At 35.5% G+C, this 15,272-nt stretch overlaps 1 protein-coding gene across 2 annotated transcripts in view; it reads right to left on the bottom strand.

Annotated features, from left to right (window-relative positions):
* The window catches only part of ARHGAP15 (Rho GTPase activating protein 15), a 610,484-nt gene that overhangs the window by 79,268 nt on the left and 515,944 nt on the right, over positions 1-15,272 (bottom strand). The window lies entirely within an intron of this gene.

Genomic DNA, 15,272 nt, shown 5'->3' with positions numbered 1-15,272 from the left:
ATGCATACATTATGCTCTTTGGGCAACTAATCACCAGCTCTACAAATTTGTTTGACACTGTTGAAGATACCTATCACATGGGTTAAAAAAAGAACAATGCTCTGCCAGCTGCAGCCAACGTTCAGCCTTCTAGCAATGCTTGAAATGCAGTAGCTGTTCCAGGGAGCAAAATGGTGGTCCTTCAGCTGCCTGACACTACGAATGTGGTACCGAGCTGCAGAATGCTGCCTGCTATGCCTTCACCCCCGGAGAACGTACACGTTATCTCAAGTTGGTTACTTAGCAATGAAGACCCTCAATCTCTTCCTCCTGTGTTCATTTCCACAATCTTACAGTGAAAAATTCTTGCAGGTAAAATTGCCCTATTGCCTTAAAGCTGCATTTACCATCTTTCCTGAAGTAAAATAGGAACACATGGTTGGAGAAAAGGATGGACTATTTGAAAACTGAACTATTATAGAGAATCTGAGATGAATGGTCACCATGCTTACCACAGAAAATTGCCATCACACCTGTGATTGCAGCATTTTGTTGCTATGATTCTCTCCAATTTATTTTTAACGACATAAGCACCTATCTGTAATATATTTAGACCAGAAGGAAAGATCAAAAAAAATCTTTAAAAATTGCCTGTCTCTGCATCTCTCTATACTATAAGGATGGCAAACCCAGTCTCCTCATTTCACCCATAAATCTGAGGGCAGCGGCAGCCACTGGGAAGTTTGTAAAAGTTTCACATGTGCTACTAAATTAACATAAAGCCCTAGGCATTCTATCTCTCAGAGGCCACTAAAGCATAGTATCATATTGAGCAGTACGCTCGAGTGGTCAACAGGCCAACTGACATTGGGACCAGGTAGACACTTGGCTGTCACCAATTTCATTCCAGAGTCACACACACCACAGTGAGGTAGCAGCTTGTAACATTTGGAAGGAGAAATGAGACTGGTTCAGCTCCCTCACATATGGTGTTGAACAGACCACCCTTCCCATTTGCTCCTCCGAAAGGTGTGCATTTTCCAGGGATAATGCCAAGTGTTCTTTGTGCTATGGTGTCTTTCTTTGCATTGAAAGGTGATGTGTCTGACACATTTTGGCAGGCTACATTTTGAAGAGCTTTAGAATTTTCCACTGACTTGCAATAATACTTAAGAGAACAAGATTGTACTTTATCGAAGGTAATAATCTGACTTTTGGAATGACAGGGTCACAGTTCCGGAGTGAACTGAGACCAAGAGAACATGGATTTTTATTGATGGTATTCCTCACTACCCTGTAACATTTCTGCTTTGTTCCTTTTTTTAAAAAAAAGTACATATTGACTAGTGGATCTGCCACCTAAGCAGGTTTATCATTTTAAGTAGATTCTGAATTAGAGCTTTGAAACGTGGGTATAGTAAAACTAGAATGTGTCTTTCTCGTGAAATCCTCTCCTCTTTTTCAGTTGTTCTAAATGAAATGCAGAATAAGAGTCAATAAATGCAAGGAACTTCTCTCAGAAGCATGAGAGAAGAACCAATTCTATATGTAAACTGAAGGAAATCTTCATTTCTATCATGAACAGTGGATATTTCCCCACCCACCATTTAGAAGGATTTCTGTTAGTCTTTTGTGAAAGATTGCTCTCATTTATTTAACTCAGGCCACATGGCTTAGCTTCATAACCAGTATAGGGTTTCTAGAGATTAAAAAAATCCATTTTGTATCTATGGAAATATGAAGCTGGAATTTAAGCTATAATTGCTGCAAGTTTTCCACATGATAGTATAAAATTGCTCGATTTATTAATGCTGGGCATACTTCAAGTACTCCATGTTTTGCCCTGGTCAGTGGTTACCTGTCAAAATGTAAAACAGTTTTTAAAGAATATTCTGTGCCACAGAGAAAAATAATGTGTGGATTTTTTCCATGTTTTTGTTTGTTATAAGCAGAGTATTTGCAATAATTTATGGAAAGTCTTGGAATTATAAATATTACGCCATTGCCAAATGATTTAACTATCCCTCCATGGCAAATTGTCTTTAAACACTACTGTTTTTTTTTCTTCCGTTCTTTTTTTTTTATCATTTACTTGTGGACCAGAAACTCTTGCAGGCTCTTGCTCCTGGCCTTCTGTGAGAATGTTAGTTAGCAATGCTCATAAAAACTCAATTCATCAATGTGAACATAATTTGCTATGAACAGAAAGCTCACAAAAGGGTGAATTTGTCAGATAGACAGGTGGCCTGAGATCTCTCCCTGATACTGAATGATATGAATAATAGATTCTGGTAAATGTATGCCAAGACTTGAGCTGTAAACACAGCTGCCTCCATTCCCTTCCAGAAAAACAGCTTCGAGGACGAAAGCACAGGAACCACGGTTCCACCTGAGGACCTAAGCTTGTACACACACACATACACACATATACATACACACACACACACCCCCTCATTCAAGAAATAAACAACCTCCATAAAAAAGGACAGAGTTAGAGGAATCTTCTTGTTTTTCCCACTCTATGAGAGAGACATTTTAAAGCTGTCTTGGGCAGGGGAGACTAGATAGAGAAGAGAAAGAAGAGAAAGAAATGGATTTTCCTATGGTTCTGGTTCCATATTATTCAAATGTCTTATTTTATAAAATATACAAATCAACAGAGCTAACAAACTTCACAATATTATAACTCCTGTTTTATAATGAGAAAAATAAGAGAGCAGGTTGGCTCTATGCAGAAGCACTGTGCTTGAAATCATTCTAGTAATTCATGGCTATTTGTCTTATGGGTTATTAAGTATTTATTAAGGTTCAAGTGTAATGTAGCCTTTTCTCCAATTTACTCTGAACTTTAAAAATCTATTTTTGCACATCGTTTTCAGGTAATGCATATACTCACTTAAGAGTTGAATTCAGGATTTAGAAGATTCTGATTGAGTGCAACATATATTTTTTTATAGTCTTTATAGATACTAGTGCATATAGGTTGACCTATTCTGCTAACATTTATGATTGACTGTCAACTGGCAAAGACACTGGATAAGTCTTTTTTAATACAGTAAAACAGTGTTTCTTAAAGTAGAATATGCATATTATTGGTTGTATAAGAGACAAATTTAATGATTATGTATTTATTTTCATGTGTATGAAAGCATAAGGAACACTTAGAATGTATGCGTCCAGGGATATTATTACTTGGGAATAAAGCTAAATCTATTTAAATAAAAATGTCATTTAATTTTAAGAAAAATATTTAACATTGATTTACTGAAAATACTATCCATGAAAATAGCATGTGGATCAACAAAGTTTGGGAAACCGGGCAACCTCTTTCACCAAAATCACATAAAAAATTTTATTAAAGATAATAAGAATCACAGAGGCACAGAATATAGTCATGACATTTTTAGAGTTGGAGTAGACTTTGAAACCTTCTGTCCTATTCTCTAATTTTATGGATGTAAAGGCCATGATACAGGAGAGTAAGCCAATGAACAAGTCACCCATCCAGTTATGGGCAAAGACACAATTAGAAACCAGAGCTCCTCACAGGTTATGCTCTCATTGTTAGGAAAAGAATAAATAAATTTTGGAATCACTTCCCATTCACTCACACTTGATTTCGGGAAGAAATACTGACTATTCTTCATATAAAAGGTTATCTTCTTGACTCTTTGTTGAAAGAGAATTCCTAAAACTTCTTACTAGTATTTCTTTTGGCTTTCCCAACATGCATACACTAAACATGAGTTAAATTTGTTCTAAAAGAGAACAGGCCTTTCTAATGGGAGAGGGAAAATACAGGCAAACATATTCTTCCTCTTTGCATTTTCATAAGAATGTATCTCTTCCTCTGTTTTTTCACATGACTTTCCACTTTTTATTGTTTCAGTTATACACATTGTTTTTTTCCCCCTGACAACTTGATAGAACTTTGCATACAAGAACTATGCCTTATTTCTCTTTGATTTTTTAATTTCTCATCTCATTATCTTACTCATGGTAAGTACTCAATAACTTTGTCATATGAAGGCACAAATGAATCCAGCTCCTCAAATCCCTATTAATATTGCCTGATCTGTAGCTCCATTACCTACAAAGGTTATTCCATCCAGTCCAATCAAATCCAATCCATCAAATACTTCAAACCTTACCAAGCACTCGATCTAAATTAAACAATGTTCTAGGTGCTGAGATAATAAACAATTTTTAGCCTTAAGGGCACACCAACTAGGAGGGGTGATATGACATGGACACAATTAAAATACAAGGCATACTAAAGAGGTATGAATTTCTATGTGGATGTGAAGAAGAAAAATATCATATTTATCTAGGATAATCCAGAAAGGTTGCATGAAAGTAGGTTCCAGTAACCAGGAGCTTTGTTCATTCCCTACTCTAGTGTCTAAAGATAAATATAGCAATATACATTCCCTGGTTTACTCACTGATTCTGGTATCCAAACTCATGATTTAGTTACCAAATACACCAACCATGTGTTCCAAAACTTGGTGTTCACAAAATGGAAATCCCCAAGACCAATCAGGTCTAAATCTTTCTTCTCTTCGTTTTAAGCATAACTAACTGGTACTCTGGGTTTTCACAATTTTCAGAGGCTCTGAGTCAATATTAGAATCATTGGAACCATGAAGAATTAATTAAACAATGAATGAGGTGTCTACAGGAACCATGTAGAATCAAAACAGAATAAATAATAGAAACAAACCAAAATGATCTTTCAAATATTGAAATACTTTTCTTTCAGTTTTCAGTTCAAGTAAAACTGAGTTAAAATTCAAATAGGGGAATGCACACATCTCAAGTGAACAGTTTGATTAGTTTTGACAAATACATGCACTCAAGTAACGAACACCCCAATTGAGTTAGAACATGTATAGCACATCTTTTTCACTTCCAAAACTTCCCTCAGACATCTTTCCAGTCCATCTCCATCTTCCTCACATGCAACCATTGTTCTGAGTTCATCATAATAGATTAATTTTGCTTGTTTTTGAACTTCATATAAATGGAATCATGTAGGTACATACTCTTGTGTGTGTGAATTCTTTTCCTCAAGACAAATTTTAAGATTCATCATGTTATTGTGTGTATCCATAGTTCATTGCTTTTTTTAATGCTTAATAGTATTCTGTTATGTGATTTGTTCACAAATCCTCCTTTTGATGAACAAATGAGTCATTTTTATGTTTTGGCTATGATGAACAAAGTTTGTGGATTCTTGTACAAGTCTTTTTGTTGACAAATGTTTTTACTGTTCTTGGGTATATAACTAGGAGTACAATTTTTGGATCATAGGTAGGAATAAGTTTGATTTTTAAGAACTGCCTAACATTTTTTCAAAATGATTGTACCATTTTACACTCTCACCAGCAATGTACAAGGGTTCTAGTTGCTCACTATTTTCACCAATATTTGGTGTTATAAGACCTTTTAATTTTAGCCATTCTGATGGGTGTAAAGTTGTATTCTGTGGTTTTGATTTGCACTTCCCTGATGACTATTAATGTCAAGAAACTTTTCATGTGTTCATTGACCATCTGTATGTCTTTGGTGAAGGTCTGTTCAAGTCTTCTGTCCATTTTTAAAAATAGGATTGCATGTTGTCTTCTTACTGATTTTATAATATATATATGTGTATACATATATACATATATTTTTGTCAGATGTATGTATTATAAACGTTGTTTTCCCAATCTATGGCTTGTCTTTTGTTCTTAATGATAACTTTTGTAAAATCCAATAAAAATGTTTTCTTTTAAGGTTATTGCTTTCTATATATTGTCTAAAAAATCTTTGCCTACTTCCTAGGCCTTAAATGTGTCCTTCAATATTGTGTTCTACAATAGTTTCTTCTAGAAGCTATGTAGACTTAAATGTTACTTTTAAGTCTATGGTCCAACTCAAATTAACTTCTGTGTATGTTGTGAGATAGGGACCAAAGTTTTTCCTTTTTATCCCCATTTCCTTATTCAATTGTTCTAGTGCTATTTGTTGAAAAGACTTTTCTTTCCCCATTGATTTTTTTCTTCTTTTCACAATTGTTTCAACTGTTCCATGCTGTTTTCATTTTGTTATTAACTGTATAATCAACGTGTCACGTCTATAGAAACGCTTGTTGGAAAGTCGACTGTGTTGACTATGGATGAATTTGAGTAGAGATGACATCTTACCAATATTGAATCTTCTAATCCATTATTTAGGTCTTTTAAATATTCTCTCAGCAATGTTTTGTAGTCTTTGATGTATCAATGTTATATGACTTGATACATTTATTGCTAAGTATTCAAAGCCATTTTTAATGCAATTTTTAATTTACATTTTTAAAATTTCTATTTCTGGTTGTTTGCTGCTAGTATACAGATATATAATTGCATTTTCTTTATTGATTTTGATCTGTGATGTTTATAAATTTGCTTATTATTTCCAGTAATGTTTTTATGGATTACCTTAGGATTGCACTGGCTAGAAAATCCAGTACAACTTTGAATAGAAGTGGCAAGACACTGAGTTGACTTTTTTCCAGCACTTTAACAATGCTTTTTCTTTGTATTTGATGAGAAGTCAGTCATAATTTACAGTTTTTATATATGCATGAATTATATCCTTTTTCTCCATAAAGTTTTAAGTTTTTTATTTCCATCTTTCATTTTAAGTTCAAATATGTGGTTTAGGGATTTTATTTTTGTTTTGTGTTGTATATTTTCTGCTTAAGGTTTTCTGAGCTTGCTAGATTTATAAGTTGAAGTTTTTCATAAAATTTGGAAAATATCGATCACTTTTTTCTCTGAATATATATTTTTTTGTGCTCATTCTTTTTCTACTCTCCCACTGTATGTCCAATTATATGTATGTTACACTGTTTGATTTTGTTCCATAGGTCACTGAAATTCTGGGGTTTTTTTTTTCATACTTTTTTTTTTCTCTGTTCTTCTTGCTGGATAATATCTATTGATCTGTCTTCAAGTTCACTGACACTTTATAATATAAATAACTGTCTATTGCTAGGCCCATTCATTTCAAAGTAAATTTGTTCACTTTGGATATTTTATTTTTCAGTTTTAAAACATTTATTAAGTTTTCATTCTTTCTCTTCCTTTTTCCCTCCCTCCCTCCTTCCTTCTGTCCTTTTTTCTACATTTCTATGCTGAGGTTCCCCTTCTGTTTACTCAATATGGCCATCTTTTCCTTTCAGTCTTTGGACACATTTATAATAGCTGTTTCAAGATTCTTATCTGCTAACTTCATTATCCTGGTCATCCTAAGGTCTATTTCTGTTGTCTGCATTTTTCTTGATTGTGGGCCATATCTTCTGTTTTGTTACATCTCTAGCAATCTTCATTGTGTCTTTGCAGATGACATGTTGTACGGAATCTGGATTAGTCGCTTTTCTTTAAAGAGGAGAAGTTTTTAATGAAGGATTGTTAAGCTTCTGTCAGATCCTTTTGATCTTGTGAGACTTGGCTATTTCTCTGTTAGGGCTGGTTTATTTCACTTTTGAACTCAATTACAGGTCTTGTTAGATAGCTACAGCCTTTCTGAGGTCTTACCTAAATGTCAAAATTGCTCAGAGAGATTTCTCTACTCTGACTAAACTGAATCCCCAATGTCTCTCAGTACTGTAAGACCTCAGTACTGTAAGATATCTTGCTTCAACTGTCAACCCTGAAACAGGGTATCTCTGCTTGGCCTCATGGAAGCCTTCTGCATGTGTAACACAGCTCTCAGGCACACACATATAGAGAATTGCCATGCCGATTTCTGGAAGCCCCGTTTGCAAAGCCCATTCTTTTCTCATACCATCCTCCATGAATTCTAGCCAATTTAGCAGTCCTGAACTTTGGCCTCTACCTCTTTAACTCAACAATACTACCATCCGTTTTGGTCTCCATTTCCCTATGCTGCAATATCAAAGTGTATCCAGATAGAAAGCTAGAGCAATCATGAGGCTCATTCCATGTGATTCCCCTTCTTTTATTTTTTCAATATCTTAATGCCTCTTATGTTTTGTCAAATTGTATAGTTGTTTAAAGTAGGAGAGAAAGTCTGTTAGCAGTTATTCCAATATGGAGAGAAGCAAACACTGCCTTTCCGATATATGCATTCTTAAACTCAACTTTTCAGTAATAGTCAAAAGAGTAGGAATGCAAAATTATCTCTTTAATTTTTTAATCTGATTATTTATTCAAATTAGAGTTTAAACTAACCCTAAATAAGTGTTTTACCATTGCCCTTGGATATTTCTACTTTAGGCAAAGCAAATAATGTAGCTATTCATTTAGCTTAACTAATTCTCAGACTGGACCATTAAAAGTTACCATGGAGGGTGAGTAAGGCCCAGTATTATAGAAATATTATTCTGCATTCTTGGCCCATCATTTTCTTCATGATTTGTACATGAATCAGCAGGGCTGAGTTGAGGTTCTTTATCCTTTTTATTAAATTGAACCAATTTAATGCAAGTGCACAGTTTTGCTAAATTTTGCAATCAACCAACACTCAGTCTATCATGTAATGTCTGTAGTGAGGTCCATTAATTAACTTAAAAATCATTTGAGTCTTCTAATATTTGTATATGGGGAATTTGTCTCATCTTTGGTCTCTTTATAGACATTAATAGTGGTAGTTCCTCATATTTGAACAGTGAGCCAATTTCTGAGTTTTGTCTGTTACATATATGCATTTTTCTGCTCCACTTGGATTTCTGACCTGAGAATATTGGTTTACACTGAAGTTAAGGTCAAGTAAGTCTGCCAAATACTGTATCTCAACTTTTTAGTTCTACCAGAGTCAAATTACTCTATCAATTACTTATACCTCTCCTGAAATGAAAATCTACTGATATGTTCTAAGTAATGCTATTTATCTCCATTTAGGAAAAATATTCTTTTTATTAGATCAGGCATGGGATGGTCTAGGTTACAATTACTGCTATATTAATAGAAATTATTAATAACAGGCTTTTTGTAGCACCAAGTACACACTATTTGTCTGTGGCATATATAAAACTTATATAAAGTTTCTATCATGGAGACTTGAATAGAGCAATAATGATAATTCTTTTCTCTTCAGCTGATGGTGTAAGAGGGGAGAGTAGGCCTGAATACGTATTAAACAACTGTTACAACTCTATTTACATGAGTATTCTACATTATATTTAAGTAAATACATAAAAAAATAAAAGCATTCCAAATAAAGTATTATAAGGCAGTTAATATGCTGTATAATTGTCTTTAAAGATTATATAAAGATGTGGATAAATGACAGACCACCTAATTTCATGGAACTACCCACAACAAAACAAACTGAAGGCATAACTATAGAGTAAAAATATATAGATCTATGTAGACTATAGATCATTACTAAAGTAAACTGCATGTCTTTTTTGGCCATCATTGCTTTAACTGGACACCTATAAATTTGTCAACTGTTTAATCACCCCAAAATTTTGCTAGAACTCCTTGGAACATAATCTTACTTAAGGTGTCCATAAGATGAAGTTCTTCGGTCAAATCAATAATCTTTCACTTTTGATATTAAAGGCAAAATTATTTCCTAAATCAGAAATGATGCATTGTAGCCAACTGCTCTAATATGTCGAAAAAAGCCATTGCAAATGAAAGATTCCAAGGAACTACTCTTTCAGGGGGCTACTCAAGTAGAACTACTCAGAGCACCACACACGCATACCTAGAAGCAAATCTCCCACTGATATAAGGAAACTGGTTAATGGACCCTAACTTTTGAACCACTGAACCAAAATGATAGTTTTACAAAAGAACCATTCAAAACAAAACCTAAAGCTGCTTCTTCATTGCATTATATTGCGTGAACATTGTTCATAGTAATGTTCAATTACTGTTCAACCAATAACATAGACTATGTTATTTAGCTTTCTGACACATCATTTTCTCAGTAGGCGTGCCATTAGCACATTGTTCTCAGAGAAAATATAGTTGTAGAATGGAGGTAGTGTAGTTAAAGCTAGAAGAAACTAATGAGTATTCCCAATAATTCTTTTCCAATAATTTCTGTTAGTGGTTTCCTTTGGCCTGGGCCTGTTGTTTTAACCCAGTTACCTCATTCTGTTTAGTGAGTCAGGTCAGTTTACCAGCTGATTAAATAGGGATAAAATATTCACCTTTAGAAACCTACAATACACAAAACAATTTAAAATACACAAAACAATTAAAAATATGCACTAAACAGGAATTTTTGTGTTGGTGATGAATTCAATATATAAAATTCAGTTTCTCTAGATTTTGTTAATAGGTCAGACCCAGTCCTGCTGTCTGAAGGGGACCTGATATTAGAATAAGAGACAATGGGGAATTTGGTAGAAATAACTTTGGCATAAACAGAACCATGGTTGTAGGGTGGACTGGAATGGCAGCGTGGTCACCACCACCAGCAGAACAATGCATAGGGCAGGATGCCTGCAGAGGATTCTGGTCTCCAGTGACCCACTGGATCCCTCACTGTGTGCAGGCTGTTGAAAGCATACAATTTAGGATTTGCCATTGTATGGAACTGGCAGAGGCAAGCAGAAGTGTCCACATGTGTATCCTTGGTTTTATGTGTCCTTTGCACTGCCTTTTGCTGGTCTGGTAAGGTGGTATGACAAAAAGAAAGCAAACTGAGTCTGAGGCATCAGTCTTACAATCTTCAAACCCTTTCTATCATACTCCAATAGAAAGTATGACATGCGTGGCACAGAAAATATGTTGACACCAAGAAGAAATACAACAGCACTAGAAATACAGAAAAAGGTGAGGTTGTATAGGAGAGAGTAAAAAGTAGATGTTATAAATCAAAAAAAGCTGGGATGAAGTTAGGGGCAGAGATGGGGTTTGCTCTAAGAACTTTGAGAAGCAGCAAGAGCCTTTTTAGGTGGAGCCTGACTCCTAGAGTTTTCAAGTCTCTTCTGTCCATCTATGGAACACTTAACTGCCACCTGTGAGCTCAGTTCCTCCCTAGTGTCCAAGGTCTGCCCTGACCCTAAGCAGTAGTGGGCACTTAAGAAACTCCAGTCTACGTGCCCTGCATGGGGGACCTGTACACCATGTCACCTCTGCCACTTGTCTCAGCCTAAAATTAAATTCAGTGTGAAACACTGGACTTCCACTTGGTCCCTTTTTGCTTGAATCTTTGTGTTGGTGATGAGATCAGGTATATCCTGGATCCCTCTAATAACTGGAGCCCTATGGTCCTCTCCCTACCTTTTTTAGGTAGAAATATTTCTACTCAAGTATAAACAGAGCACCATGCACACATACCTAGAGGCAAATCTCCATTTTCAAGCTCCACTTCCCGCTTTCAAGTCTGGAATCTGTCCTGCATTCTCAGACCTTCAGAGTTTGCTAAGACAGTTCTTTGTCTAGGTTATAAAATATAACCTAATCTTAGATTCATCCTTATAGCTTCATATGATATATGTCTCCTGATAGAGAATAAGTCCTACTGGACTAAGGCCTGGTAGTACACAAGAGGTTAAGTCTTTGGATCACGGAACCAGAAAGACCTGGATTTAAATCTTGGGGTCTATAAATTACTAGCAGTCTGACCCTGCACAAGCCACATAAACTTCTAGGTCTTAGTTTCCTTATTTGTAAAATGGGGAGAGTAATAGGTGCCTGATCATGGTGTTTAAGCTACATAGATTATAGAAAGCCTTTAGCACAGTTTGTGTATATAGCTAGCGCTCAACAAATCACGACTGTTGCTGTCGTTATCTTTTTGGATTTCCATATGGTACCTACACTTGTGTTTGTCCTTCAAATGTTTGACCCAAGACATGGTAGATTTAGTTTGTTTGTTCATTCATTCATTCAACCTGCTGTGTCCCAGGCACTGTTCTGGGCATTAGTTCTAAATCTGGGCTTTTCTCACCAGGCTCAGTCCTTGGGTAGGTAACAGATTTATGGTCAACTATGCTCCAAGATAAGAGACATGGGAGAGGCAGTATACTTTGCTGGCTAAGGAAGCTAGCTTTGTCATCACACTGCCTAGGTTTGAATGCCAGTCCCTCTACTGGACGGCTGAGTAAACTAAGATAATTTTTCTATATCTCAATTTTTCTATACCTCAATTTTTCTTTTCTGCAAAATAGAGATAATAATAGTACATATCTCCTAGGACTGCTCTAAAAGCTGAAATTGAGACCTTTAATGTGCTTAGATTAGTACTCGGCACATAATAAATTATGGTAAGTTAGTTACATTAAAATTTTAAGGTCTAAACTCAGGGATCTGCGGCCTAACAGAATGTATAACTTTCCACTTAGCTACCAATTCCAATATCCAAAAACAATTAAAATTCTGATTCTTTCATACAGGAGAGAAGAATATATTTACAACTAAATTTATACCCATATGAATTAAATCATTCTCTTATTCCTCCTCTTTGGGAAGTGCTATTGGGATAAGTTTTGTGTTGTGAACTTGAATGATTCTGTAGCTCTCTGTGGCCTGTATTGACTTTACAGGATTGTCTATGTATTCAACGTCAAATAAAAAGTTGGAATTACTCATCAAAGGATTGGAATAAAGGTGACTAGAGCCACAAGTACATCAGAACTCTGGGCTTCTCTAAGAAAAAATAACTGACAGATCAACTGCAGAAAAAGGAACAGGGTGACTTATTCAGAGTGAGACTGTCATGTAGACTGCACAAAAAAGGAAGAGTCAGAGTACAGGCTTGTCAAACAGCAAATTGTGCCTGCAAACAAAGGACATAGTTTAAGGGCATGGGGTTTTAGAAAGGAATGCTGGTCTCTCATTTGTCTTTTCAGCTGGGTCTGCATACATGGGTGATATCGCCACAATCAACCATGTCATCTTTGAATAGGGAGGAATAGAGACTCACACAGAGCTTGCACCAGGGAGATCCTTCACACAGATGAACAATTCATTAGTCATTCAGAACTCAAAGCTGTTGCCAAATTTTGCTCTGTATGCTAAAAACAATACCATGATTGAAAATAAAAAGAAAATAGAATCAAGACAGTGAAGAAGCCTTTTAGGCGATGGGAGCGGTACATCAACATACTGTCAAGATTCAGATGAGTATCTTCACAGTATTTTCCATCCTATGGGATTTGAAACTTAGACTGCATATAGGTTTAACAACAGTGTTAACTCTTCTCCAGTCTAATATTACAAAACCTACAAAACACACTTCAAAATTTTTTCCTTATTTCTCTTCAATATAATTTTCTTTTCTGAATCTTTATCATGATTTATACTAAATTACAGATTGCATTTTCTGGAAGATTAAATCAACTCACTTCTGTTGAGCACTTATTTTCAAGGTAGTTATCACGGATAATTTTATTTTCATAGTAAGAACATATACTTCTTAAAGGTATGGGTTTTTTGCATACCCTTATGGGGTCTTTCTTTTTTTCAGCCTTGTATCCCTCCTTATCTCCTCCTACTTCTCTCTCTATTCATAGTTGACATTCATTAAACATTTGTTGCTTCATTATTTTGGCAAGGACAATGCAGGATTTCAACTATTTATCATTTAAGCAATGTTATATCCTACTTAACATGTGTGGTAGGCAGAATAACAGACCCCCAAAGATGCCCAGGTCCTCATCTCTGGTACCAAGGAATATGTTATCTTTATAGCAAAAGGGACTTTGCAGATGTGATTAAATTAAGGACCTTGAGATGAGATTATCCTGGATCATCTGGTTGAGCCCAATCTAATCATATGGTTACTTAAAAGCAGAGATTTCCTGGTAATGGTCAGAGGGAGATTTCTCCTGGTATGGAAGAATGTTCAGAGAGATACAGTGTTTCTGTTTGTTGCTGGTGCTGATGATGGAGGAAGGAGGCCATGACCTGTGGAATGTGGGTGGTCTTTACAAGCTGGAAAAGGCAAGAAAATGAATTCTTCCTTAGAGTCTTCAGAAAAAAACACAGTCCTGCCAACACCTTGATTTTAATCCAGTGAGACCCATGTCAGACTTTCAAGCTACAGAAGGGTAGGGTAGTGTCATTAGGTTTGTGGTAATTTTTATAGCAGCACCACAAAACTAATACAATGTGGAATGAGATAAATGAGGACATATCTTTATGTTATTTCCTGGCCATAACAAACTCACTTTGTTGCTACTACTCCTAGGTAAAAGGTCAGGGGTTAGGAGACGATTTCTCTCAAGGAAACATATATGATAGGTCCAATCTTTTTCTTTCTGTGACAATTTAGCACCTACTTTTGTAATTTAACATACTTATACTCAAATAAAGATAACCCCCGTGGAGATACATCACATGTACAGTTCATTGATATTTATGCAGGCCTATCTCTAAATGAGTAATTTCCTGATATCTTTCATTAATAATTCATAAGCTGTGCATTTTAGGATTGATTCTTGTTCTTATGTTTTGTTTTGTTTTGTTTTGTTTTTTAATAAAATCCTCTTTTTTTCACCCTTCACTCCTTGGCTATGTTAAGCCACTAACCCTGCTTTAGCCTCTCAGGGCACAGATCTCTTTTCTGTTTCCAGAAATGTTGCCCAGAAATCCAGAACTTTAAAATCTGGTTGAGAGTAATAAGCAAAGTTGACTTTTATAAATGCAATTGGTGTCCCCATTGGCTCTCCTAGAATTCCCGGGATTACAGAGTGGAAAAGACAGTCAACAGTTGAAGAATTAAACTAAATGTGGAGGAAGAGGGAGAAATATACTCAGATGTACTTTCTGAAAATAGATAGAAGCAAGTATGTGTTAATAGATTTTACATAGAGGAAAGTTTGAATGTAGGGGTTAGTGAGAGCATTGAGGACCCCATCATTCCAGGCTATGAAGTTTGCAATGATTTTTGTCACATAGCAGTAAAACATCTTATTAGACTCAGATCTGTTGTATTTTGGAACACAGACCCTGTGCGTATCCACACTATCCTGTTAGGAAAATTGGTCAGAGAAATTTGAAATTCAGGATGGTGGTCTATTTTGGCTATTTCTAGTGTCCTTCCATAAGAAGAATATCCATCTATTGCTTCAATTTATCTTGAAGAAAGTTCTAAGATGAAGATAGCATCAACTAAACAGAGTGCCAGAGAAATGGGCAGAAGACAGAAGCTTGTTGCTAAGAGGCTAAAATTTCCAGAATATGATCACAAAAGATTTCTAAAATTATTGAAAGCTGATATAATTGACTAGAAACAAATAAACCCAAAGTATTCTCAATTTTTAAAAGGGATTCTGTTACCAGATAAATCCATGTTTGCCTAGAAGGACAGACAACTCCTTAAAATTTCCCTGGGAC

Source organism: Balaenoptera acutorostrata, chromosome 8 (genome assembly GCF_949987535.1).
Source record: "Balaenoptera acutorostrata chromosome 8, mBalAcu1.1, whole genome shotgun sequence".
In the NCBI taxonomy this organism is placed as follows: domain Eukaryota; kingdom Metazoa; phylum Chordata; class Mammalia; order Artiodactyla; family Balaenopteridae; genus Balaenoptera; species Balaenoptera acutorostrata.
Note: the sequence above shows the minus strand (reverse complement) of the source record. Positions and strands in the feature narration are given on the sequence as shown.